The sequence below is a fragment of the Leucopleurus acutus genome (assembly GCF_964270905.1).
Source record: "Leucopleurus acutus genome assembly, chromosome: 9".
NCBI classification, from domain to species: Eukaryota; Metazoa; Chordata; class Mammalia; order Artiodactyla; family Delphinidae; genus Leucopleurus; species Leucopleurus acutus.
This window is the reverse complement of record NC_139144.1, coordinates 92,126,676-92,154,078: the sequence shown is the minus strand read 5'-3', so window position 1 is coordinate 92,154,078 and position 27,403 is coordinate 92,126,676.

Here is a 27,403-nt window from a genome sequence, read left to right as displayed (position 1 = left end):
GTGTTCTTGTCCTACAACCATAGTTGCATAGATTTTTCACTAACTTTATACTGTGATTCCATAATACTCACTACGACTGTTCCAACAATTCTTCTCCTACCCAGATAAAAAGTCAAGAATGTTTCCCCCTAAAGCTTTCACTCGCTAAAATAAGGCAGTGAGTTCTTTCTCACTAGGGCAAGTGGACTCAAAAGGACCACTCAGAGAGCTAATGAGTGTGCCCTGTACATAGGTAGACTAGTGAGCTGGCGTCTGGCTTCTACCTAGAAATCCTACAGAGGAAGAGATGGGGTCGCTGGCTGCTTTGATGGAGAAGTAAATGAGACTTGGCTGTGCTGGAATTGGTCAGCATTCTCAGAGTTTGTTGGGGAATAAGTACATCCTGTAGACAAGAAACAGAGAAAGTGAGAGACTGCAGAAAAAGAGAAAGAGAACCAGGTATTGTTTGACGCAAAGGGCCTAAGGAAGAGCCAAGTAACCAGCGGAAACAGAGATGCATTTGCCAATCTCTAGAGAACTTCAGCTGGGTAATCCCAGCAATGGAGAGAGTCTCTGAAGAATCCATTAAAAAGCATCCCTCAGGAGGAAAAATGAGCTTCCATCCCTGGCCAGGTCTAGAGAACACAGGAGCTTGATCACAAAGGTGCCAAAAGTTTCATGCCCTTTTCCTCTCCTCCCTCCACTTTTCTGATCTTTGAGTGGTAGAAACTAGTCAAGAAAAGGGAGAAAAACTACATTACAGGAAGAAATAGAAGAGGCCTTAACTTTAAAGCAAAACAAAATTTTGAATATTATATGAGATTGAACTTTTAAATACTGAGACTTGAATGGATAAAGAAGATGTGGCACATATATACAATGGAATATTACTCAGCCATAAAAAGAAACGAAATCGAGTTATTTGTAGCAATGTGGATGGACCTAGAGTCTGTCATACAGAGTGAAGTAAGTCAGAAAGAGAAAATCAAATACCATATGCTAACACATATATATGGAATCTAAAAAAAAAAAAAATGGTTCTGAAGAACCTAGGGGCAGAACAGGCGTAAAGATGCAGACGTGGAGAATGGACTTGAGGATACGGGGAGGGGGAAGGGTAAGCTGGGACAAAGTGAGACAGTGGCATGGACATATATACACTACCAAACATAAAATAGATAGCTAGTGGGAAGCAGCTGCATAGCACAGGGAGATCAGCTCGGTGCTTTGTGACCACCTAGAGGGGTGGAATAGGGAGGGTGGGAGGGAGGCTCAAGAGGGACGGGATATGGGAATATATGTATATGTATAGCTGATTCACTTTGTTATACAGCAGCAACAAACACAACAATGTAAAGCAATTATACTCCAATAAAGATGTTAAAAAAAGAGGTAAAATAAAAAGAAAATACTGAGACTACAATTTATAGTGAGCAAAACTTTCAGCATTCCATAAAAGTTACCACAACCTTCCAGACTTTCCATCCAGGAAGGGGAAAAACTAACTCTAAAGACCAATTGCAATGGAAAGAGAAAAGAAAAAGTTATTTTACCATTACTTTTCTGCTCATTTAAAGCAACAATTGTTTAAAGGTTAAAACTAAGATGAGGAGGAAGAACAAAGATGGCGGAGTAGAAGGACGTGCTCTCACTCCCTCTTCTGAGAACACCAGAATCACAACTAGCTGCTGGACAATCATAAACAGGAAGACACTGGAACTCACCACAAAAGATACCTCACATCCAAAGACAAAGGAGAAGCCACAATGAGATGGTAGGAGGGGCGCAATCACAGTAAAGTCAAATCCCATAACTGCTGGGTGGGTGACACACACTAGAGAACGCTTATACCACAGAAGTCCACACACTGGAGTAAAGGTTCTGAGCCCCACGTCAGGCTTCCCAACCTGGGGGTCCGGCAACAGGAGGAGGAATTCCTAGAGAATCAGACTTTGAAGCCTAGTGGGATTTGATTGCAGGACTTTGACAGGACTGGGGGAAATAGAGACTCCACTCTTGGAGAGTACACACAAAGTGATGTGCGCTCTGGGACCCAGGGGAAGGAGCAGTGACCCCAGAGAAAACTGAACCAGACCTACCTGCTAGTGTTGGAGGGTCTCCTGCAGAGGCAGGGGGTGGCTATGGCTCACCTTGGGGACAAGGACACTGGCAGCAGAAGTTCTGGGAAGTACTCCTTGGTGTGAGCCCTCCCAGAGTCTGTCATTAGACCCACCAAAGAGCCCAGGTAGGCTCCAGAGTTGGGTTGCTTCAGGCTAAACAACCAAGAGGGAGGGAGCCCAGCCCCACCCATCAGCAGTCAAGGAGATTAAAGTTTTACTGAGCTCTGTCCACCAGAGCAACAGTCAGCTCTCCCCACCACCAGTCCCTCCCATCAGGAAACTTGCACAAGCCTCTTAGATAGCCTCATCCACCAGAGGGCAGACAGCAGAAGCAAGAAGAGCTACAATCCTGCAGCCTGTGGAACAAAAACCACATTCACAGAAAGACAGACAAGATGAAAAGGCAGAGGGCTCCGTACCAGATGAAGGAACAAGATAAAACCCCAGAAAAACAACTAAATGAAGTGGAGATAGGCAACCTTCCAGAAAAAGAATTCAGAATAATGGTAGTGAAGATGATCCAGGACCTTGGAAACAGAATGGAGGCAGAGATAGAGAAGATGCAAGAAATGTTTAACAAAGACCTAGAAGAATTAAAAAACAAACAAACAGAGATGAACAATACAATAACTGAAATGAAAACTACACTAGAAGGAATCAATAGCAGAATAACTTCTTCTGAGGCAGAAGAACGGATAATTGACCTTGAAGACAGAATGGTGGAATTCACTGCTGCGGAACAGAATAAAGAAAAAGGAATGAAAAGAAATGAAGACAGCCTAAGAGACCTCTGGGACAACGTTAAAAACAACAACATTCACATTATAGGGGTCTCAAAAGGAGAAGAGAGAGAGAGAGGACCCGAGAAAATATTTGAAGAGTTTAGAGTCGAAAACTTCCCTAACATGGGAAACGAAATAGCCACCCAAGTCCAGGAAGTGCAGCGAGTCCCATACAGGATAAACCCAAGGAGAAACACACCGAGACACATACTAATCAAATTACCAAAATTAAAGACAAAGAAAAATTATTGAAAGCAGCAAGGGAAAAATGACAAATAACATAAAAGGGAACTCCCATAAGGTTAACAGCTGATTTCTCAGCAGAAATTCTACAAGCCGGAAGGGAGTGGACTGATATACTTAAAGTGATGAAAGGAAACAACCTACAACCAAGATTAATCTACCCAGCAAGAATCTAATTGAGATTCGATGGAGAAATTAAAAGCTTTACAGACAAGCAAAAGCTAAGAGAATTCAGCACCAGCAAACCAGCTCAACAAATGCTAAAGGAACTTCTCCAAGTGGGACACACAGAGAAGAAAAGGACCTACAAAAAGAAACCCAAAACAATTAAGAAAATCGTGAAAGGAGCATACATAACGATAATTACCTTAAACATGAATGATTAAATGCTCCAACCAAAAGACACAGGCTTGCTGAATGGATACAAAAGCAAGAGCCATATATACACTGTCTACAAGAGACCCACTTCAGACCTAGAGACACATACAGACTGAAACTGAGGTGATGGAAAAAGATATTCCATGCAAATGGAATCAAAAGAAAGCTGGAGTAGCAATACTCATATCAGATAAAATAGATATTAAAAGAAAGAATGTTACAAGAGACAAGGAAGGACACTACATAATGATCAAGGGATCAAGCCAAGAAGAAGATATAACAATTATAAATATATATGCACCCAACATAGGAGCATCTCAATACATAAGGCAACGGCTAACAGCTATACAAGAGGAAATCGACAGTAACACAATAATAGTGGGGGACTTTAACACCTCACTTACACCAATAGACAAATCATCCAAAATGAAAATAAATAAGGAAACACAAGCTTTAAATGACACAATAGACCAGATAGATTTAATTGATATTTATAGGACATTCCATCCCAAAATAGCAGATTACACTATCTTCTCAAGTGCGCACAGAACATTCTCCAGGATTGATCACATCTTGGGTCACAAATCAAGCCTCAGTAAATTTAAGAAAACTGAAATCATATCAAGCATCTTTTCTGACCACAACACTATGAGATTAGAGATCAATTACAGGGGAAAAAATGTAAAAAACACAAACACATGGAGGCTAAACAATACGTTACTAAATAACCAAGAGATCACTGAAGAAATCAAAGAGGAAATCAAAAAATACCTAGAGACTAATGACAACGAAAACACGATGATCCAACACCTATGGGATGCAGCAAAAGCAGTTCTAAGGGGAAGTTTATAGCTATACAAGCCTACCTCAAGAAACAAGAAAAATCTCAAATAAACAATCTAACCTTACACCTGAAGGAACTAGAAAAAGAAGAACAAACAAAACCCAAAGTCATCAGAAGGAAAGAAATCATAAAGATCAGAGCAGAAATAAATGAAACAGAAACAAAGAAAACAATAGCAAAAATCAATAAAACTAAAAGCTGGTTCTTTGAGAAGATAAACAAAATTGATAAACCATTAGTGAGGCTCATCAAGAAAAAGAGGGAGAGGACTCAAATCAATAGAATTAGAAATGAAAAAGGAGAAGTTACAACAGACACCACAGAAATACAAAGCATCCTAAGAGACGACTACAAGCAACTCCATGCCAATAAAAAGGACAACCTGGAAGAAATGGACAAATTCTTAGAAAGGTATAACCTTCCAAGACTAAACCAGGAAGAAACAGAAAATATGAACAGACCAATCACAAGTAATGAAATTGAAACTGTGATTAAAAATCTTCCAACAGGGCTTCCCTGGTGGCGCAGTGGTTGAGAGTCCACCTGCCAATGCAGGGGACACGGGTTTGTGCCCCGGTCCAGGAAGACCACATGCCGCGGAGCGGCTGGGCCCGTGAGCCATGGCTGCTGAGCCTGCACTTCCGGAGCCTGTGCTCCGCAACGGGAGAGGCCACAACAGTGAGAGGTCCACGTACCACAAAAAAAAAAAAAAAAAAAAATCTTCCAACAAACAAAAGTCCAGGACCAGATGGCTTCACAGTGAATTCTATCAAACATTTAGAGATGAGCTAACACCCATCCTTTTCACACTCTTCCAAAAATTTGCAGAGGAACGAACACTCCCAAACTCGTTCAAAAGGCCACCATCACCCTGATACCAAAACCAGACAAAGATACTACAAAAAAAAGAAAATTACAGATCAATACCACTGATGAATATAGATGCAAAAATTCTCAACAAAATACTAGCAAACAGAATCCAACAGCACATTAAAAGGATCATACACCATGATCAAGTGGGATTTATCCCAGGGATGCAAGGATTCTTCAATATGCCCAAATCAATCAATGTGATACACCATATTAGCAAACTGAATAAAAACCATATGATCATCTCAATAGATGCAGAAAAAGCTTTTGACAAAATTCAACACCCATTTATGATAAAAATTCTCCAGAAAGTGGGCATAGAGGGAACCTACCTCAACACAATAAAGGCCATATATGACAAACCCACAGCAAACTCATTCTCAATGGTGAAAAACTGAAAGCATTTCCTCTAGGATCAGGAACAAGACAAGGATGTCCACTCTCACCACTATTATTCAACATAGTTTTGGAAGTCCTAGCCATGGCAATCAGAGAAGAAAAAGAAATAAAAGGAATCCAAATTGGAAAAGAAGAAGTAAAACTGTCACTGTTTGCAGATGACATGATACTATACATAGAGAATCCTAAAAATGCCACCAGAAAACTACTAGAGATAATCAATGAATTTGGTAAAGTTGCAGGATACAAAATTAATGCACAGAAATCTCTTGCATTCTTATACACTAATGATAATCTGAAAGAGAAATTAAGAAACACTCCCATTTACATTGCAACAAAAAGAATAAAATACCTAGGAATAAACCTACCTAGGGAGACAAAAGATCTGTATGCAGAAAACTATAAGACACTGATGAAAGAAATTAAAGATGATACAAACAGATGGAGAGATATACCATGTTCTTAGATTAGAAGAATCAATATTGTGAAAATGACTATACTACCCAAAGAAATCTACAGATTCAATGCAATCCCTATCAAATTACCAATGGCATTTTTTATGGAACTAGAACAAAAAATCTTAAAATTTGTATGGAGAAACAATAGACCCCGAATAGCCAAAGCAGTCTTGAGGGAAAAAAAAAGGGAGCTGGAGGAATCAGACTCCCTGACTTCAGACTATACTACAAAGCTACAGTAATCAAGACAATATGGTACTAGCACAGAAACAGAAACACAGATCAATGGAATAAGATAGAAAGGCCAGAGATAAACCCACACACCTATGGTCAACTAATCTATGACAAAGGAGGCAAGCATATACAATGGAGAAAAGACAGCCTCTTCAATAAGTGGTGCTGGGAAAATTGGACAGCTACATGTAAAAGAATGAAATTAGAATGCTCCCTAAAACCATACACATAAATAAACTCAAAATGGATTAAAGACCTAAATGTAAGATCGGTCACTATAAAACTCTTAGAGGAAAACATAGAAAGAACACTCTTTGACATAAATCACAGCAAGATCTTTTTTGGTCCACCTTCTAGAGTAATGGAAATAAAAATAAACTAATGGGACCTAATGAAACTTAAAAGCTTTTGCACAGCAAAGGAAACTACAAACGAGACGAAAAGACAACCCTCAAAATTGGAGAAAATATTTGCAAACGAATCAATGGAAAAAGGATTAATCTCCAAACTGTATAAACAACTCATGCAGCTCAATATTAAAGAAACAAACAACCCAATCTAAAAATGGTCAAAGACCTAAATAGACATCTCTCCAAAGAAGACATACAAATGGTAAGAAGCACAAGAAAAGCTGCTCAACATCCCTAATTATTAAAGAAATGCAAATCAAAACTACAATGAGGTATCACCTCACACCAGTCAGAATGGGCATCATCAGAAGATCTACAAACAACAAATGCTGGAGACGGTATGGAGAAAAGGGAACCCTATCGCACTGTTGGTGGGAATGTAAATTGATACAGTCACTAAGGAGAACAGTACGGAGTTTCCTTAAAAAACTAAAAATAGAATTACCATATGATCCAGCTATCCCACTACTGGGCATATACCCTTAGAAAACCATAATTCAAAAAGACACATGCACCCCAATGTTCATTGCAGCACTATTTACAATAGCCAGGTCATGGAAGCAACCTAAACGCCCATCGACAGACGAATGGATAAAGAAGATGAGGTACATATATACAATGGAATATTACTCAGCCATAAAAAGGAATGAAATTGGGTCATTTGTTGAGACGTGGATGGATCTAGAGACTGTCATAAAGAGTGAAGTAGGTCAGAAAGAGAAAAACAAATATTGTATATTAACTCATATATGTGGAACCTAGAAAAATGGTACAGATGAATCGGTTTGCAGCGCAGAAGTTGAGACACAGATGTAGAGAACAAACGTATGGACACCAAGGTGGAAAGTGGTGGGGTGGTGTGGGTGCGGGTGGGGGTGGTGGCGGGATGAACTGCGAGATTGGGATTGACATGTATACACTAATATGTATAAAACTGATGACTAATAAGAACCTGCTTTATAAAAAAATAAATAAATTCAAAAATTAAAAAAAAAAACTCAGATGAGAGGTTGGGATAAATGACTTTTCAAACCAATTTTAACCCTACAGTTCTGATTCTCATTTTCTAATTTATCTTTTATTGGTATCTACATTATCTCAAGTATAGATAGGACTATATACAAAAAATAAATGTGATTTTTAAAGGTTGCATGCAAATATATTTTAATTGAATCATAATTATTTCCTCAGTTTCCATTGAAATTACTTTAGCTTCACGTCTAAAATTTTTTGGATAACCAAGGATTCCCAATTTCTATATCCTTTGAAAAAAATTTGAGTCAGGTAAAAACCAATACTAAAAATTTACTAGAGAAGCTACTTTTTTTAAGTCCTCATGGTGTTTCCATTTTAATACAAATATTTGGCCCACTTATTTCTTTCATAATCTTTTATAAAAGGACCCTATACAGAGATTTTTTGATCCACATAGAATTGTTCATGTCCATTATTTCTCTCAATCAATAGAGTCTACAGGAAAGTATACTATATGATGTGGCCACACTTGCTGAGTATCACTAGTGAATAAATGACCATTTGTTGGTTGGAGTCACCCTGGCAGTAAAATGACAATCAAAAATACCATTTTCTTTTTATGTTTCTAAAGTTTATAGATGTTTATAGAATCATTATCCTCCGGCCTTCTGAATAGCCCTTTTTTATCCTACACTTAACAGTTTGTTTATACTTTCTGCTTTTCAAAAGGGATTTAAAGCATCTTAAAATAAAATGTATGTATACAACAAAGGTCTGGGGAAAAAATAATGTATCAAAGATATAAGGAGGAGTAGGAGAAAGCAAAAATGCTAAACATAAGGTTTGATATAATTATTCTGATTGCCTATTCAATTTTGCTCTGAGTTTCCTCAGGGCAAGAAGAAGAACAACAAAAAAAAACCCAGGTTAAATACTTCTAGTTATTTGCTTGATGAAAGCAAACCAATTTTAAGAGAGAAAAAGAGACAGAGACAGAAAGAGAGAGAGAGATATAGAGAAAATGAGCACGTGCATTTCTTCCCTGGCTATAAATTTTGAATGGACTTCCCAGATGAGACTGTATACAGAAAATAATAGGCAATGTGTCTTTGACCAAAATTATCTACCAAATACAGACAAAACCAAAGATATAACATTTGAATTTGATTTAGTGAAGGTGGTTGTTCAGGGGATAAGATAATGTGAAAGTTATGTAATATTCTAGTGCTCTGCCTTGATTCAAGGATAGAGCTGTCGATTTAGCCAGAGAAGTGAGTGGATATCATGTTTCTCAGACAATCTTATTTATAAGGCACTGATCTCCATAGGGTTTTAAGCAGGTGTTGGTGAGCAGATGGTCTGAGATCAAGCACTTCAGCAAGAGTCTATGAGGGCAGCATCGTTTGTCACAGGAGAACCACCTGTTCAATATCACATTGGTGGGTGGTGATGCCACTGCAACTGGTCCAGGGACCATGCCTTGAAATAGACGGCCTGGGTGGCAAGTGTCCACCTTTTTCATAAATGGAAGCTCTACCATCTTCCATGCATCTCTGAAAATATATTGATTTCTTTCTAAGCTTTAAGTCAATAGAGCTGCATTAGTCTGACAAAAACAACACGTTTCCAACAGTATCCTGTGAAAAGGCTTGTAACTTCAAGCCCCTCAGAATGAAAAGCCTTCTTTCCAGAAGCAAGTTTATGTGTATTCAAACTTTAAAAGCATAAGCATAAACTATAAATTTTTTTCATGTGTGCTGGTCTTTCCCTAAGTTAAAAAAAAAAAAGCTCTTTAGCTCCTTGGTATTTCAGTATTTCAAAGCTTTTAAAGTCAAGCCCCTAAGGTAACCTGCTTTCTTTTTTTAAGAAAAGAATTCATTTGTTTTAAAGTGTTTTGATCATGCTGGTATATTTTAAAAGTCAATTAAATGTAATCCAAACATCTCAAGAGAGAGGAAGAGTTATTTCTTTTTTATCTAAAACCACAGAAACAAAGCCCTTAGTAAATGCATTTTCATGCTGTGCTGGTAATAGTTAGCATCCAGGCTAACTACTTAAATGTCATCCAGCAAAGTGCAAATCCAGTGTGTAGTTTGGAGGAACAAATGTTTGAAAACCTAATACACCCAGATTAATGGCGAGTCATAGTTATGTACAATGATGTTCTTATGCCAAGAAAGGGTGCTAGCCAGATGAACTTACAAAATAACTTATAAAACTTGATTGGAGAGTTTCTTGTCTAAAAATGGAATGTATAACCTATTAGGACTCTCTTAAAAAATTAATCAAAGTCCAGAAAAGTGTTTTATACTAAACTCTGAAAGAAGGTCACAATCATGTCTTGACAGCTGAATAAAAATAAGATAAAACCAAATTGTTTACCAGCTCTAATATGCCCTCAGCTGTCTAAATAGTCCCAGCAGGGAGAGGAAAGTAAAAATGCAAGCTCACCAAGCAGGGATATCCTAACAAATGAAGACCATTGGACCAATTAAATCTGTTAAGCATTTTATTCTATGAAAGTAAAAATCTCCCTGTAAACAAAAAATCATTTCCCCCCAGTCAGTCTCTTCTCTGACCATCTTTGCTTCTGTAACCTGACTTAATATCGGCGGCATCTTTTACAAATCTATCTCCCACTTAAGGAATGCCCAATCAGGTGCGGAATCCCTATTCAATGCACTGCAATATATACTAACACAGAATCAAAATTCATTACAAAACATATCTGTACATCAAATAGCAACCTGGGGGAATAACTACAAACATCAGGAATGCCACTATGCAGAAGAAAATCCATAAATATGTGGGGAAAATGAACAGACTGAAATTAGATATATAAGATATTGATAGTTTTTATAATCTAGGACTATAGATTATCTTTTACTTTCCAAAAAAATTCTATAATGAGAATGTATTGACTTTTGTATAAAAGAGAATATCTTAAAGATTAAGATACAATATAGTTGGGGAAAGAAAAACAAAAATGCACAGAATGTACCAAGGGAAAAATTCAAAAGTGGTATATCAACATGTGAAAAGAATATGCTGTCAAATAAATTTAAAACTGTTAAGAAACAACCAGAGAGCTGAAGTTGGTTCAGGGTGGCTTCCTGAAGGAAGTGACTTTCTGGGCTCTAGGAAACAAAGTTATCTTGCAGCAGAGCATGATAAATTTATGAGGATATCAGAAACACTGGAACAGATGTCATAGGAGCTGGTAAGAATGCCGAGTCTGCAATACAGACAATTGCCTACATATTGCAAGAGTATTTAGGGGGAAAAAAATGACATTTTTTTCCAAAAGGAATTGGGTGGCAGGAAAAGCTTTGTGCTAGGAGTTAAATGACCTGGATTTTTGTGCTGGTCTTGCCACTTTCATGACTTTAGGTAATTCACATGAATTCTCAGAGTCTCAATTTCCTCATCTGAAAAATAAGGACAATAATTATACAGTCTCCCACCTTCCTTTGTTACTGTAAAGGTCAAATGATATGATGTTTCTGAATATGAAAATGTAAAGTGCTACTTTTGTGAAAAGGATTTTTATGAAGGACAGGTTAATATCCATCTGTCAAAATTTCCCTGTGGCCCAGTCTTCACCTCTAGACTCGCCATACACTCTCCAAAATGCACCTCATTCACACCCATGGCTTTGATCGCCATCTATATCCTGATGGCTCTCAAAGCAATATTTCTAACTCAGCTCTGACTACTTGTTAGATATTTCCACATAATGATCCAAGTGCACTTAAAATCAATGTGTCCAAAGCGAACTTACTCTCCTTCCTCTAAATTCCGCTCCATACATGGTATGTTCTATCTGAGCAAAATCCAAAGTCAACATGAGCCCTGTCTTAGGTCAGGCTCCAGGGAAGCAGACTCTGAGATGAATATTCATGTGTAGTGACAGAGAGAGGGGCGTGCTCCCAGGAGAAAGCTCTAAGGGAGTAAGAGAAAGCAGAATGGGAAAACGTGGCAATCAAGCAACAGTGTGATTTCACCAAAAATTCTAGCCTCAGCCTGATTGCACGGGGAAGCCCTGGAATGTATGTTACATCTCCAGTTCATGCCACCTCAAGGCTGGGCAGCGGAGCTTTCATATTCCTGTGCAGTCAGTCCCTCAGGGTCGGGCTGGGGAAACATAAATTCTCAGGTACTTTCAGCCTCTGCACAAGTGAGTAAAGGGCTCCAGGAGCCATGGAGTCATCTCCCAAAGAGGCAAAAGAGCACAGAAGTCTGGGGAGGGAGCAGAGATCTGAGAGGATGTGAGTACAGTGTCGTTGGCATCCTCTGAGTTACCTGACCCAGAAATCTGAGGCACTCACTCTTGAGTCCTCATGCTCATTTATTCTGTGCATTGCTTCAGTCACTAAGTCCTACAGAGATCCAGGATTCCTCTCAAAGTGATTCTGACCACTCCTTTGCTCTCCTTTATCACATCTAGCTTGAACAACTAAGGACAGCCTCCTACCTGGTCACCATGCCTCCTCTCAAAGAACAGGCCAACTGATATTTCACAACACAGGCTACATAGATTTGATTTGTCCCTCCTTATTTAAAATCTTTCAATATCTCCCCATAATTTTTAAGATGAAATTAGAACTTCTTAGCTTCCCACACCCACCAGCGATTCGTGCTTTGGACTCTGTCTTGCCAGCTCATCAGTTATGACTTTTTGGTCTCAGGACCACTTACACCCTAAAAATTTAGGTAAGACTCCAAAGGCTTTGGACTATGTGGATTAAAACTACTAATATTTACTGTATTCGAAATTAAAACTGAGAAAAAATTAAAATATGTATTTATTTAACTTGATATGACGTGGTGAATTGGAGGCCTCCCTCGGTGCAAAGCCCACATACACTCTGCTCACAAGATGCAGGGATGGACGCCTCTGCATCCACTTCTACGAGGACTGGACTCCTCCGTCCTCATCCCTGCGTCGGGGAGAGGATTATGTGTCCTTCCTCTTTTCATCTCCCTCTTTCTGGACCAAGAACATGTGCAGATCCAGGAGCTCGACATACTTCCAAAAGCACACATGCTTGTATTGTATCAAGGCCTCTCACACCAATCATGACTCGACAGCCCTCTTGCAATTCCTAACCCTGAATCAACACATTATATCCTTTGGTGTAATTTACCTCTGCTCCTACTCAAATCACTCCATCGTCTCTTTAGATGTCATCCCTAATGCCCTAGATTTCCAGTCTGACTTATGTCAGTGGTCTCCCCTGCCACTTCCACCCTAGAGGCTCAATTAGCACCCTGTGCATGCTTTTCTTGCAAAGCATGGGAAATTTTTTACTCTAATCATTAATTTTCTTGTTTATTTTTCCCACTCCACTGGTCTTTGAGACCAGCAACTGTGGTTTAGCTGAGTTTTCAATCCTTCTATGAGCCAACCCATCCCTGTATGTGGCAAGTAGGGGGCAGCTGACAGATATTTGCTGATAAATGCTTGCTAAATGTTAGTTGATAAATGTCATCTGGTAGTAGGTCAGATTGGAATCAGCATTAGGTAAAGGGTTAAATTGTAAAAAAAATTGAGAAGGGAAGCAGAAAGCACTTCAACAAGGAGGATTCACTTGTCTGTTGGAAAAGGGATGAACCAGAAGAAAGAAAACCAATTAAAAGACTAATGAGATAGTAGGTACAAGAAATATTAGAGGCCTAAAGGAGGTTAGTGAAACGGAGAAGAGAAAAAATAATTGAGATGGACCTAGGAGGTAGATTAGATAGGACCTCATTCTTAAATGTGGTAGTTAAAAGAAACAGAAGAATGAAGACTTAACACAAGTTTTCAAGGTAAAAAAAAATGCGGTATTATTTGGTCATGAGTTTTGGGTTATTAGAAAGAACATAAGCATTTGAGAGCTTGATTTAAAATCTGGTTTCCCCATTTAAAAGATACATGGTATTGGAGAAATTTCTTGAACTAAGTTATAATTATTTTCGTGAAAAATGTCAAAAAAGTAAAAGTTATAACTAAACCTCATAACTTGTGAAGCTAGATATTACATAACTAACAGTTATCACAGTGCCAGACACCTAATAAATTATGCTAATATGTTTCCTTGCTATTTGTTCTTTTACCCTATTTCATTTTTTCGCAATTTCTTTGATGTCTGCATGCTTCTGAACTGGAGCTAGAGAATATTCTCGGTAGAGAATACTGTTAAAAACCTGAGTGTCTTTCAGAAATACTTGATGGTGCATTTACACGAACACAAAATAAAATGAGGGGCTTTGTTAAATTATAGGTGACCATGTGCCTCCAATCCTTTAATACATATTCTTACTTTCTCTTCTTTTCCCCTTGATAAGAACTGCTTACATTTCAAACTGGACCATAAAGTATTCATTGAGGTGAAGACCCTAGCTACATCAAGGAAACAGCAGAGTTGCCCTTCCAGATGTTAATGAGGACAAGAGGAGTAACATCCACTTTTTTTTATTGGTTTATTGCTTTTTTCCCCCAAGGCTAAGAGTAAGGCTCAAGGTGCTAAAGGGAGTGTTCCATCCCCCCAGAGCAATATCTTTCCATTGCCCTCGTCATAGGCTCTGTCTGGCCCCTCATGAGTCATTTACAGTTGGTCGTCCTTCTCACATCCCAACAACAGAAAATAACCCACAGGGTTGTATAAGCATGTTGTCTGTCCTTTTCCAACTCTCATTTATCTTCCCTTCATTCCATCTTCTCTCACACACTCAGTCTCCCACACCTACCAAAATAGCTACCTCTCCATTCTCAAGAGATTAAACTTCTGCTATGCACAAATGTACACGTCCTCATGTGTTTCTGTATCTGAGGATGTGGATACCTATCCTAAAAAGTGATTTTATTTTTTAAATCTTTACATCAATAATAAACATGGAGATAGAGTCCTTCCCTTTATCACATTTTGAACTGCTCTTTCTCATTATCAGTTCTTTATGTAGTTCTGACTTTCTCAAACACCATTTTAATTTCAAGACCTAAAGAGAGGAAGCAAGTCATTTTTTCCAGTGTAGAACACGGATCCCCTTTTGTGTCCACAGAAGGTGTGCCTAGAGAATGATCCTTGCCTGTAATTACTTTTACTGAATATGTTTAACGGTGTCAATAATTTAGCTTTTGAAGGCAGCCAAGCTCCTTCCCAGATTGCTGGATGTTTAGCCAAATGAGTGGTACAACCCATGTTGGCGTGTCCCTGAAAAAGACATGACTTTGGACATCAAAGCACTATATACATACCATGGCTATAAGAAATGAATAGCTATTACCCAATTCCAGAAGTCTTGTTTGTCAAACGTAGTGATATGTATATGAAAGTAAGTAACTCTCCAAGCCTTACTTCAAAAATATTCATTCTCTGAAATATATCACATTTGAAAGGCTCTCATGAAATTCAAGTACTTACATCTATTACTAACTGAAAGAAATAAAGGTTGTAACAACTAAGAGGACTTCAATTTAGTAAATTATTTTAGTTTCTAGCAGAAGTTTAACTGTGGTTTTAATAATTTGACCCGGGCTTCCCTGGTGGCACAGTAGTTGAGAATCTGCCTGCTAATGCAGGGGACACGGGTTCGAGCCCTAGTCTGGGAGGATCCCACATGCCACAGAGCAACTAGGCCCATGAGCCACAACTACTGAGCCTGCGTGTCTGGAGCCTGTGCTCCGCAACAAGAGAGGCCGCGATAGTGAGAGGGCCGCGCACCGTGATGAAGAGTGGCCCCCGCTTGCCACAACTAGGGAAAGCCCTCGCACAGAAACAAGACCCAACACAGCAAAAATAAATAAATAAATAAATAAACTCCTACCCCCAACATCTAAAAAAAATATAAATAAATAAATATAATTTGACCAGTATTTATTTCCTACTTATTTAGTGTAAGTTAGATTACATATAAGATTCAAGCATTCTCCATTATTTAAATGGTATTAATTTAGAAGAAAGGACTGAAAAAACATTTTGCATTTAGTATACCAAAAAATGGAGCAGAAGAAGCAAGGACATCTTACAAGAATATGTTATGGTCATAGTTCTTTATAGTATATAGATCTTTCCTTATGACACTCAGTTGGTCTAGAACTTAAGAACGAAAAATAGGAAGCTTCCTATATTCCTGTATTTATCTTACTTTTCAAATCAACTGCACCTTCAAATCTCTTCCAGAGTGATTATACAAAATCCAATTTGAAGATATTCCTGGGAATAAAGAGAGTTTAGCATTCAACAAACAAACCCTATGGCTTAAATTGTAAATGCCCTAAAACTAATCTAATCACAAAGTTCAAAGAGACCTATAGGAAAATTATCTTTCCAAGAAGTAAATGATGTATAAGCTTTTGTAGTTTGGGTGCTACTTACCACTTTCCAAAGAGACTAAATAAACAAAGAATGAAGAGAAAATTTTAAATTCCACATTTTAAAAATGAGTTAGAGGGTTTTATTGACATCAGTGTGATGATCTAAAAAGCTCCCCTGAGAACTGGATAGCTAAACAAACAAAGACACTGTTAGAATGAAAAAGGAGGGGAATTTGGGATAGCAAACATTAGTGTCTTTGAGTATATAATGACAGTTTCAAACATCTAAAGAACCAACATATGGATGAAATGTTACAATTGTTTAGATCATTAGAAGGGGTTAAACTAAGCCCTATGAAAAGTTAAAAACGACTGTCATTTACTATGAAGGAGACAAATTATTTAAAGTATTTTTCTGTATTTAAAAAAGAAATATTGAATTAGTCAAAATTTTTTAGAAGTCACCTATAATCCTGCTACTAAGAGATAAACCACTGTTAACCCTGATTCATCTCCTTTTGGGAATCCCACAGCACATATTGCTTTGGAACCAGAGTTTTTACTTAAAACCATAGTGAACATCTTTACTTGTAAATAAGTATATTGGTATATCCATTACATCTTACATAATGGATACACAGTATTTCTTTGTATGCAACCACCACTGTTTCCTTACCAATATTTTTGGAATCTTAATTTTTTCGAATTTTATACTGTTAAAAACAAGTATGCAATTGAAAAACGTTTATACATATATTTTTGTTCTTCTGTCTACATCTATCAGTAAGATGAACTTCTAACAATTCCATTTCTGCTAGATCACAGTTTATGCATGTTATTTAACTTTGTCACATTGCTGAATTGCCAACCAGAAATATTATATCACTTATATTTCTACCATGAGAGTGATCATTTTCCTACCTCATTATTAAAACTAAGTATTAATGTTCTTTATTCTTTGTCAATTTGACAGATAAAAAGTTAGTACCTCGTTGTTTTTAAGTGTGGCTCTTTGAGTATCAATCAACAAGAATATATGTATGCGGGCTTCCCTGGTAGCACAGTGGTTAAAAATCTGCCTGCCAATGCAGGGGACACGGGTTAGAGCCCTGGTCCAGGAAGATCCCACATGCTGCAGAGCAACTAAGCCCATGCACCACAACTACTGTGCCTGCGCTCTAGAGTCCACAAGCTGCAACTACTGAGCCTGCGTATCACAACTACTGAAGCCCACATGCCTAGAGCCCACGCTCCGCAACAAGAGAAGCCACTGCAATGAGACGCCCATGCACTGTGACGAAGAGTAGCCCCCGCCCGCCACAATTAGAGAAAGCCTGCATGCAGCAACGAAGACCCAACACAACCAAAAATAAATTAATTTTTTTTAAAAAAGAATATATGTATGTATAATTTCTACCATTTATCTTTTTTGTTGTTAATTTTACATGCAGTGCTTTCACTCAAAGATTTTGTTTGCTCCTTTTTATAACCACAAAACTTTCTCCTCTCCCTCTTCCCCTCTCTCTCTCTTTCCTTTTTAATTTTATGAATTTTTGCATTTGGAGTCACACCTAGAAAGACTAGACAATATCATTTACAAAAAAGCCTAAAGAAGTTACCAAACTTTAAAATTGCTAAATCACTCATCCAGGAAGTTGTTTAAGATTAGGCTGGATTGGGCTTCCCTGGTGGCGCAGTGGTTGAGAGTCCGCCTGCCGATGCAGGGGACACGGGTTCGTGCCCCGGTCCGGGAAGATCCCACATGCCGCGGAGCAGCTGGGCCCGTGAGCCATGGCCGCTGAGCCTGCGCATCCGGAGCCTGTGCTCCGCAACGGGAGAGGCCACAACAGTGAGAGGCCCGCGTACTGCAAAAAAAAAAAAAAAAAAAGAAATAGCCACACTTTGGGGCCTTCCCTGGTGGCACAGTGGTTGAGAGTCCGCCTGCCGATGCAGGGGACACGGGTTCATGCCCCGGTCCGGGAAGATCCCACATGCCCCGGAGCAGCTGGGCTCGTGAGCCATGGCCGCTGGGCCTGCGCGTCGGAGCCTGTACTCCGCAACGGGAGAGGCCGCAAAGTGAGAGGCCCGCATACCGCAAAAAAAAAAAAAAAAAAAAAAAAGATTAGGCTGGATGATTTCTAGCTGAAATTTTGTTGCTGTTGAAGAAGCCTTTATTAGACCACTAAGATTTAATAATTATGTATATAAAAATAATAAAAGTAATTTATAAATGCAATTAAGAGAAAAAGCAAACAGAAGAATCAAAACCAGAAATGGGACAGGGAGTAATGTTGTCGAATAGGAGTTGGTGGAAGACTTTTGGTTTTTATTTTAAAGCCTGTGTATGCGTCAATTTTTTAGACATGTAATTCTTTAATAAAAATAATTATAACAAAATTTAATGAATAAATAAATGAAAATTTAATGAGTAAATAAATAAAGTAGAGAAGATACACTTCAAACAGAGAAGAATACATTATTTGGTGGAGGAACTGGCAGGCTAAAAGTTTCCTAGTCTAGCTTAGACTTCTACCTGGTGATCAAAACATCTTTACTTCTCCTGACTGCATCATACTTATAAAATGGCCAAAAGCCTTCCCTGTCCACTAACTATAACCACGTCAGCAATTTTTAGGTTCAGTTTTGCTGGCTATATTAAAAATTCCTACTCTGAAAAAAAAAAAAGTCGTCTGAACTAGACCTAAGTACAGTAGTGTCCGATTGCCTCTCTTGGCTGAATTCTGTCATCACTAAGCATCCCATTGAAGCCTATTTCTCCTGCTCAGGTACCTTCTAATTTATTTCATCTCTGCCTTGCTTGAGACAGAGTATTCCTTGAGATGACAACTGTTCTTCATTTTACGTATCACTTCCTTTTTCTGAAATACTACCTTAGTGACCAGGATGACTGGGGCTACTTATTGTCCACTTCTGGAGTACCACCTGCACTTGAGTGATTAGGTGGTAGCCTGGACAAGTTCAAAGACCCTGTGTTGAAATGATTCTAACAAGGAGGGAAAGAGGAATAAGTCTGAGACCCTAACCCAGAGTTTCTGTAGGTATAGAGAACTGGAATGCTCTGAGTCAGAGAGGGCATCTGAGAACCCATTCAATAACAGATTGGAATCCTGAGTCATGGCATTGGAACAGAGCCCAAACCTTTCAGCAGTGGGAGAGCTTGCTTTGATCCAGACACCCTCTTTTAGCTTCAAATTATAGCTGGGAAGCCTGGAGAAACTGGAGCAGATGGTTGACTTCATGCATCACTGAAAGGCCTGTAGTCCTCTCACCTATTTGGCAATGCTGTAAAGCAAATAGGACAAACCCCACTTCACCTGCAGTCTCCTTTACAATATATTATATCACTGGGTCAGACAGTGCATCACCGTATGGATAAAATGTAATGTGGTAGAAACAAGAGGGAACCAGGTCACCAAACATTTTCTGTAAATGGTCAGATAATAAGTAGTTTAGACTTTTCAGGACACATATGTTCTCCTTTGCTTATTTTTTTAAGTTTGTTTTGTCCGTGTATAACTCTTTTAAAATATAACAATCATTCTTAGCTAATGGGAAGTATGAAAACAGACCACAGGCCATAGTTTACCAATCCCCGGTCTAATCACATCAGTTAAAAGGCAAAGGTTGTCAGATTGTATGGAACAAAACAAGACCCTATATATCATGTCTACAAGAAATACACTTTAAATGTAATAATATAGATAGTTTAAAAATAAGATGACTTAAAAAGATATTCCATGTAAATACAAAGCAAAAGAAAGCTGGAGTATCTAGAGTGATATTAGAAAAACTAGACTTAAAAACCATGAAAATTACCAGGATCAAAAATGGATACTACAAAATTATCAAAGGATCAATTCACCAAGAGTGCAAAACAACTTAAAATGTGAATGACCCTAATGACAGAGCATTCAAATACATGAAGCAAAACTGATAGAACTGAAAGAAAAAAATGATAAACCCAAGATTATAGATGAAGACTTCAATACTCCTCTCTCAGTAATCAACTAGTAAGAGATAAAATCATCAAGAATGAAGAAACCACAAACTTGACCTAATTAACATGTATAGAAAATTCTTTCCTCCCAAAAGAGAGAATACACATTTTTCTCAGGTGCACGTAAAGTACTCACCAAAACAGACCATGTCCCAGGTCCTAAAACAAACTTTAACAAATTTAAAAGAACTGAAATTGTACAAAGTACATTCTCTGATCACAATGGAATTAAACTAGAAATTAATCACAAAAAGATATTAGGAAAGTCTTCAAATACTCGTAAATGAAACATTACACTTTAAATAATCTATGGGTCAAATAGGATTTCTCAAGAGAAGTGTATTAATCTATTCAGACTGCTAGAACAAAATACCATAGACTGTGTAGACAACAGACACTTATTCTCATAGTTCAGGAGGCTGAGAAGCCGAAGATTAAGGTGCCCAAAGATTTGGTTCCTGGTGAGAGCCCTCTTCCTGGCCTGCCTTTTCACTGTGTCCTCACATGGTAGAGCGAGAGAGAGCCCTGATCTCTCTTCCTCTCCTTAGAAGGACACTAATTCCATCTTAGAGGCCCCATTCTCATGACCTTATTTAAACCTAATTACTGGGACTTTCCCAGTGGTCCTATGGTAAAGAATCCACATTCCAATGCAGGGGATGTGGGTTCAATACCCTGGTTGGGGAACTAAGATCCCACATGCCATGGGGCAACTAAGCCCGTGAGCCACAACTACTGAGCCCATGCTCCTCAACTGGAGAGCCCGTGTGCCACAAACTACAGAGCCCACTTGCTCTGGAGCCCAAGCGCCACAACTACAGAGCCCACACATCCTGGAGCCTGCATGCCACAACTAGAGAGAGAAAACCCGCATGCCACAGCTAGAGAGAAGTCCGCGTGCCGCAACTAAAAAGAAGCCCACACACTGCAATGAAAGATCCCACATGCTGCAACTAAGATCCAATGCAGCCAAAGATAAATATAAATAAATAAATATTTAAAATTCTAAAAATAAATAATAAACCTAATTACCTCCCTAAGGCCCCACCTCCAGATAACATCACCCTGGGAGGGTTAGAGCTTCAATATATGAATTTGGGGAAGCTACAAACATTCAGTCCATAAGAGGAAGGTAGAAAATATTTAAAACTGAATGAAAATAGAAATATAACATATCAAAATTTGTCCAAGTAACTAAAACAATGTTTGGAGGAGTATTCATAATATTAAATGTATATATTAGTAAAGAAGAAATTTCTGAAATCAATAAAAGAATCTTCTACACTAAGAAACTAGAAAAATAAGAAAAATCAAAACCAAAGCAACCAGAATAAAAGAAGTTTAAAGATAAGAACGGAAATAAATGAAACTGAAAACAGAAAACAATGAACCAATGAAACCAAAAACAGTTTATTTGAACAGATCAATCAATAAACCCAATAAATCTCTAATCCAGCTAATCACACAAATGTAAATTCATCCAATTTTCTGACTGTGGGAAGGATCATTACATCTTTAGACTTTGTGACTTTAGATCTTTGGACTTTATAGCTCTACTTCCATCTAATGTCAGAGTACAGACAATGAAGAAACCTTCTTTTAAAAGGGGAAATTTCACCCCCAAAATGTTCAAATTTCAGTATAGCTTTATGGCTGCTTATGATACATGAGCAACAAAGGTCTTCAGTAACACTTCTTTTTAAGACAAAGAGCTGAATCCCAAGTTAATCACATGCATATGAAGAGGAATCTGTGGATAAGCCACATCTTAATTCTAGTTGGCGTCTACACTGGAGCTTTCTCTCTGGCCTCCTTCCAAAATCTACAGCTTTGCTTCCCAAAACATGATCTCAACAACTGCACTGCAATAAAGTCACCTGAAAAACAATTTAGAAGGAGCTTTCCAATCTCCCTTGATGTGTTTCTAAACTTGTCCTTTTTACAGCTCTTCCAAACCCAGGGCATTTCTGTTTGATGAAAAATCTCTAGTCATTCAGCAGCTATGTAGACTTATGCCCTCAAGGAATTTGCAATTAAGTAGGGAGATCACAAAATAAATACACATAAAAAAGCAAGCAATCTAGGACTGTACATGATGCTAAGATTCCTGTGATACCAGCTGTGACTACAGAAGTTTAGAGAAAGGGGAGATGAGTAGATCAGTGAGAAATGGAGTCGCCTTCGCATATCAGATTGTAGCTAGAGGAAGATAAAGGGTGGTCAGAAAACAGGAACCATGTGGTTAAAGGCATAGAAATAAGAATATCCAAGTAGCAGGAAAGAGACTAGTGTGACCAGAGTACAGAACGCATATTTGAGATGAAATGTGGTTTGAGAGACGTGAAACCAAGCAGAGGAGTTCAGGCAGAAAACCATGGGAAATAGGTTCGGTGAAGTGATAGACACGGGGAAGGTAAATGGGGCAGAAGTGTGCATAATGCCTCGGAAGGAAACAGTCTGACACCAGGCAGCCCACCAAGAGCTATACCTGGATGGCACCACTGAAAAGAGGAAGTAAAAGACAGACATACAATATTTTCAAAGACGGAGCCTACTGTACTTAGTGAGTGGGAGCAGGAGATCAAGAAGCATTTGAGTTTCTGGGAGAATGTGAGAGATCATTAAGAAAGCGGCAAAAAAGGGAGAGAAAATAGAGGAACAATCCTGGAAGAGATGATAACGGGATAAAATCCTTGAAAACATTAAGTATGAGGTGATGGCAACACTCTTGAGTGGCAATGGATACACCAGAGGTTAGAGTGCCAGAATAGGACCAGAGACACAAATTTCTGAATTGTCTAAATAGACATGATAGTTAAAGTCACACACACACAAAATTGATGTTTTAGGGAAAAGTGACAGTGAGAGAGGTAAGCTAAGGCTCATGACTGAAGTCTTCCACGTATCCAATTAGGAAGAAAGGGAAAAGACAAGCTTCCTCTCCTCAGGTGGCAAAGGAGCAGTTGGAGAGAACAGAGAGGTTAAAAAACAAGAACAAAAACAAAAAAAAACACAAAACTTTTCAAAAAGCCTCAGTTGGTCCATGGTGTCCAATGCTACAGAGAGGTAAAGGACAATGAGAACAGAATGAAGCCAGCTGAACTTGAGAATTAAAAGTTTGGGTCAGTGGTTAAGAGTGTAAGGTGCAGGGAATGGTGGAGCTGTTCAATGAGCATAGAGTTTCAGGTTTGCAAGATGAAGAGTTCTGGAGATGGATGGTGACAATGATTGCATAACCTTATCAATGTACTTAATGTCACTCAGCTGTACACTTAAAAATGTTTAAGATGGTATTTATGTTATTTTACTACAATAAAAAAATGAAAGAAAAAAAAAGCTTTGGTCATTTTGTATACAAAAACACTACATCTCACTGTGTGTGGTTTGGGGTTTTTGGGGTTTTTTTTTTTGTCATTTTCAGAGGCACATTCTTTTTTACTGCCTGTGGATAAGAAAATAATCAATTCATTATACTGGAATCTCCAGCAGTTCCCAATGATCAACACAGCTCAATATTTATTCAGATATATTTTTATCAGAGAAAAACTTCCTTTGGAAACAATTGTTTGTGAAGACTTTTGCTACATAAAAGGAAAGACATAGCATATGTTTATCATAAAATCCAGATAATTATACCTTTGGTCTGCAAGCTTCTGGACATGTAGATCATATTCATCCTAGTCTCTAAATGTTAGAGCTACAGGGAACTTACATCTCTATTCTAACTTCCTCACATTGAAGATGAAGAAACCAAGGACCAAAGAGGCTGAATGATGCACACAGAATCACCCATGAGCTGGGGCAAGAGGCGGAACAGGAACCCGGGTCTTCCCAGGCCTGCTCAGTACGCCCTCTACCAGGTAATGCTCCTCCAAAGCAGAGTTTTCCTCATGAATAATTCAGAAAATCTGTGTAGGAGTCTCATGTACGACTTACATTAATAAAAGTCCCTTTGGTGAAAGAAATTTCTTGTTCCAGAAAGAGGACACAGGTTACAACATTTCAAATTAATTGTATTAGGGTATTACCCATTCCAATTCGTCTATCAGTCTGTAAATGACTGTAAGGCACAGTTGTAATGCTGTGCTCAGAAGACACTCATAAATAGAATTAATCACTTAAATAGATATTTTAATAGAATTATTGCACCATAGAAGCTAATATTATTCCTAAAACCAGAAAACTATATGATTTATAACCTGTAAACTGGTTTTGCCCGAAGATCATTTGCAACATTGGAGAGAAAAAAAAGTGAAAAATAAAAGAGGTGAGCGTCACCATAACTGTTTTTCATTTTTTTGTACCTGTTGTCTCTCACTGACCTATTTCTTGATCATTTTAAAATTACCAATTTATTAAAAGTTGTTCAGCATCGTAAGAGTGCTGTTTTCCGCTATGGATCCACAAATTACTATGCCTTTTATTAAGAGAAAGAGTACTTGTGTTTTTCTTCCATCTCTTAGGTATAACCAATAATAAATAAATGCTTAAGAAATGCAGAGTCCCATTTCCCTGAGCAGGGTCCACCCAGTGCCTGAATATGGACCAAACACTTTCCTCACAACCGGATGTTTTGCATCCATGTATGTAGTACCTCCATCTGAGGTTAATGTAGCAAATGAACAGTTTTGGTGTGGGAGGAGGGGATCCTTGCAACCACAACTGAACTGATGGCATTCTGAGAAGTCGGGCTTAATGTCTTGGCCAAATCATCCTGGCCACTTTTGTAGTTTGCCTTAAACAAAAACAATTGCACTTGGCATTCTTGGGAGGAAGGAAGTAGAATTCTTGAGTTACAGGGTGAGAAAAATCACCTTAAATCATGAACAAAGTACATATTGAATTAAGAAAGGGTACAGAGAAGGCTCTACTTGCCCTCCAAAGTGGATGTTTTTCAAGGAGAAAAAAATCTCCTTTGAGTTATCTAAGATAAAAATTGGGTTTATGAATCTGTCAAATATGGCAGGAAACACCAATTACTAGTTTGTGATAAGAAATAGAATTACCTTCAGTGCTGACAGCTTGAAACTGTGTCATTTAGCTGTGTGATGTCCTTACTGTTATTGTTTACATTACTGTACACATTTCCTAGATCTCAGTAATTTCCTTGTGAGGTTGTATAATTCTGATAGCTGGTAATCACGGGGCCAGGTTTAGGGTATCGTAGTGAAAGATTTCTTCAGGCACCATCAGCTGAGACTCAGCATAGAGCACTACTTCCACATGAAATGTGTTTTTTTCCGAAAAAACTTCCATTATTAAAATAATAACTTGAATTAGCCCATAAATAAAAAGTCACACTATATTTTAAGAGCCAAATCTTCATAAAACGACATTATCTCCTTGATGGAAAAATCTTTTTTTGAATCAAAGAAGAAATAATCAAAACTGAAATTTCAGAATATTTTAGAAATTACTGACAATGAGGCTACAATATGGAAACATTTTTGTGAAAGAAATCACAGGCAAATTCATACTCATAAATGCCTTTATTGTTGAAGAAGAAAAACTAAAAATTAATAGAGATAAGCATTTAGCTCCAAAAGATTGGAGTATAAAACAAACCCTCAAATATTAAAATACAGCAGTTAAACCTACAGAGCAATCTAAGACATGTCCATATAATAGAATGTTCTGGAGCATTTTGTTTAATGAGATATCCTCTATATGTACTGATATGGCACATGTCCCAAAGGATGTTAAATGAAGACGGTTATGAATCACTAATGTGGTCTGTAACCATTTGTTTCTTTTATTTTTCTGGGTGAAATTACATGTTAATTCCTAGATAACCTCTAAATGAAACAAGAAAATGGATAAGGGGAGTGGAGAATTAAAAGTCAGAAACGGGGAATGGAGAATGACTTCACACTTTACACTTTTTTTTTCTCTTTTCACTTTGTATGTTATTTTTTTTTCATGAGAATGCATTATTTATTCAAATAAATTTAAAATAAAAGTGGTCAGGGAAATAGCTTCACCTAGTAGCTCAGTTTTTATTCTCTTCAAAGGTGGAAAGTTTCTTCCTGGTCTTCAGCTCTCCACTTCCAGCTCCTTTCATCCCACTTGGCCTCAAAAATGAGCCCTTCTATCCCTTTACTACACTCCCCACAAAGTAGGAAGGTCCTCCAGGCCATAGAGTTGGCCTCGACACCGTTTTCTCTCATAATCTCACTTTCCCATCTGGAAGTAATGTCCTGATTATGTAAGCTTCTATGTTTGCAATTTCTAGTCTCTCTTTTTCCTTTGATTTCCACCCATATTCTTTCCAATTAAAATCAATATTTTCGAGACGATTGGGGTTGGCAGCGTGAACACAGCCTGAAGGGGTTAGTGCACCACGGCTAGCTGGGAGGGAGTCCAGGGGAAAGTCTAGACCTGCCGAAGAGGCAAGAGATTTTTTCTTGCCTCTTTGTTTCCTGGTGCGCAAGAAGAGGGGATTTCAGAGCGCTGCTTAAACAAGTTCCAGATATGGGCGCGAGCCGCGGCTAAAAGCGCAGACCCCAGAGACGGGCATGAGACACTAAGGCTGCTGCTGCTGCCACCAAGAGGCCTGGGTGCGAGCACAGGTCACTACCTACACCCCCCTTCTGGGGAGCCTGTGCAGCCCTCCACTGCCAGGGTCCCATGATCCAGGGACAATTTCCCCAGGAGAACGCACAGCGCGCCTCAGGCTGCTGCAACGTCATGACAACCTCTGCTGCCGCAGACTTGCCCCACATCCGCACCGCTCCCTCCCCCTGGCATGACTGAGCCAGAGCCCCTGAAGCAGCTGCTCCTTTAACCCCGTCCTGTCTGAGCGAAGAACAGATGCCCTCCTGCGACCTACGCGCAGAGGCGGGGCCAAATCCAAAGCTAAGCCCCGAGAGCTGTGCGAACAAAGAAGAGAAAGGGAAATCTCTCCCAGCAGCCTCAGGAGCAGCAGATTAAAGCTCCACAATCAACTTGATGTACCCTGTATCTGTGGAATACCTGAATAGACAACGAATCATCCCAAATTGAGGACGTGGACTTTGAGAGCAAGATTTATTATTTTTTCCCCTTTTCCTCTTTTTGTGAGTGTGTATGTGTATGCTTCTGTGTGAGATTTTGTCTGTATAGTGTTTCTTTCACCATTTGTCCTAGGGTTCTATCCGTCCGTTTTTTTTTTCTTTCCTTTTTTTAAAATTTTTTTCTTAATAGTTATTTTTTATTTTAATAACATTATTTTATTTTACCTTATTTTATTTTATTTTATCCTCTTTCTTTCTTTCTTTCTACTTTTTCTCCCTTTTATTCTCAGCCGTGTGGATGAAAGGATCTTGGTGCTGCAGCCAGGACTCAGTGCTGTGCCTCTGAGGTAGGAAAGCCAACTTCACGACACTGGTCCACAAGAGACCTCCCAGCTCCACGTA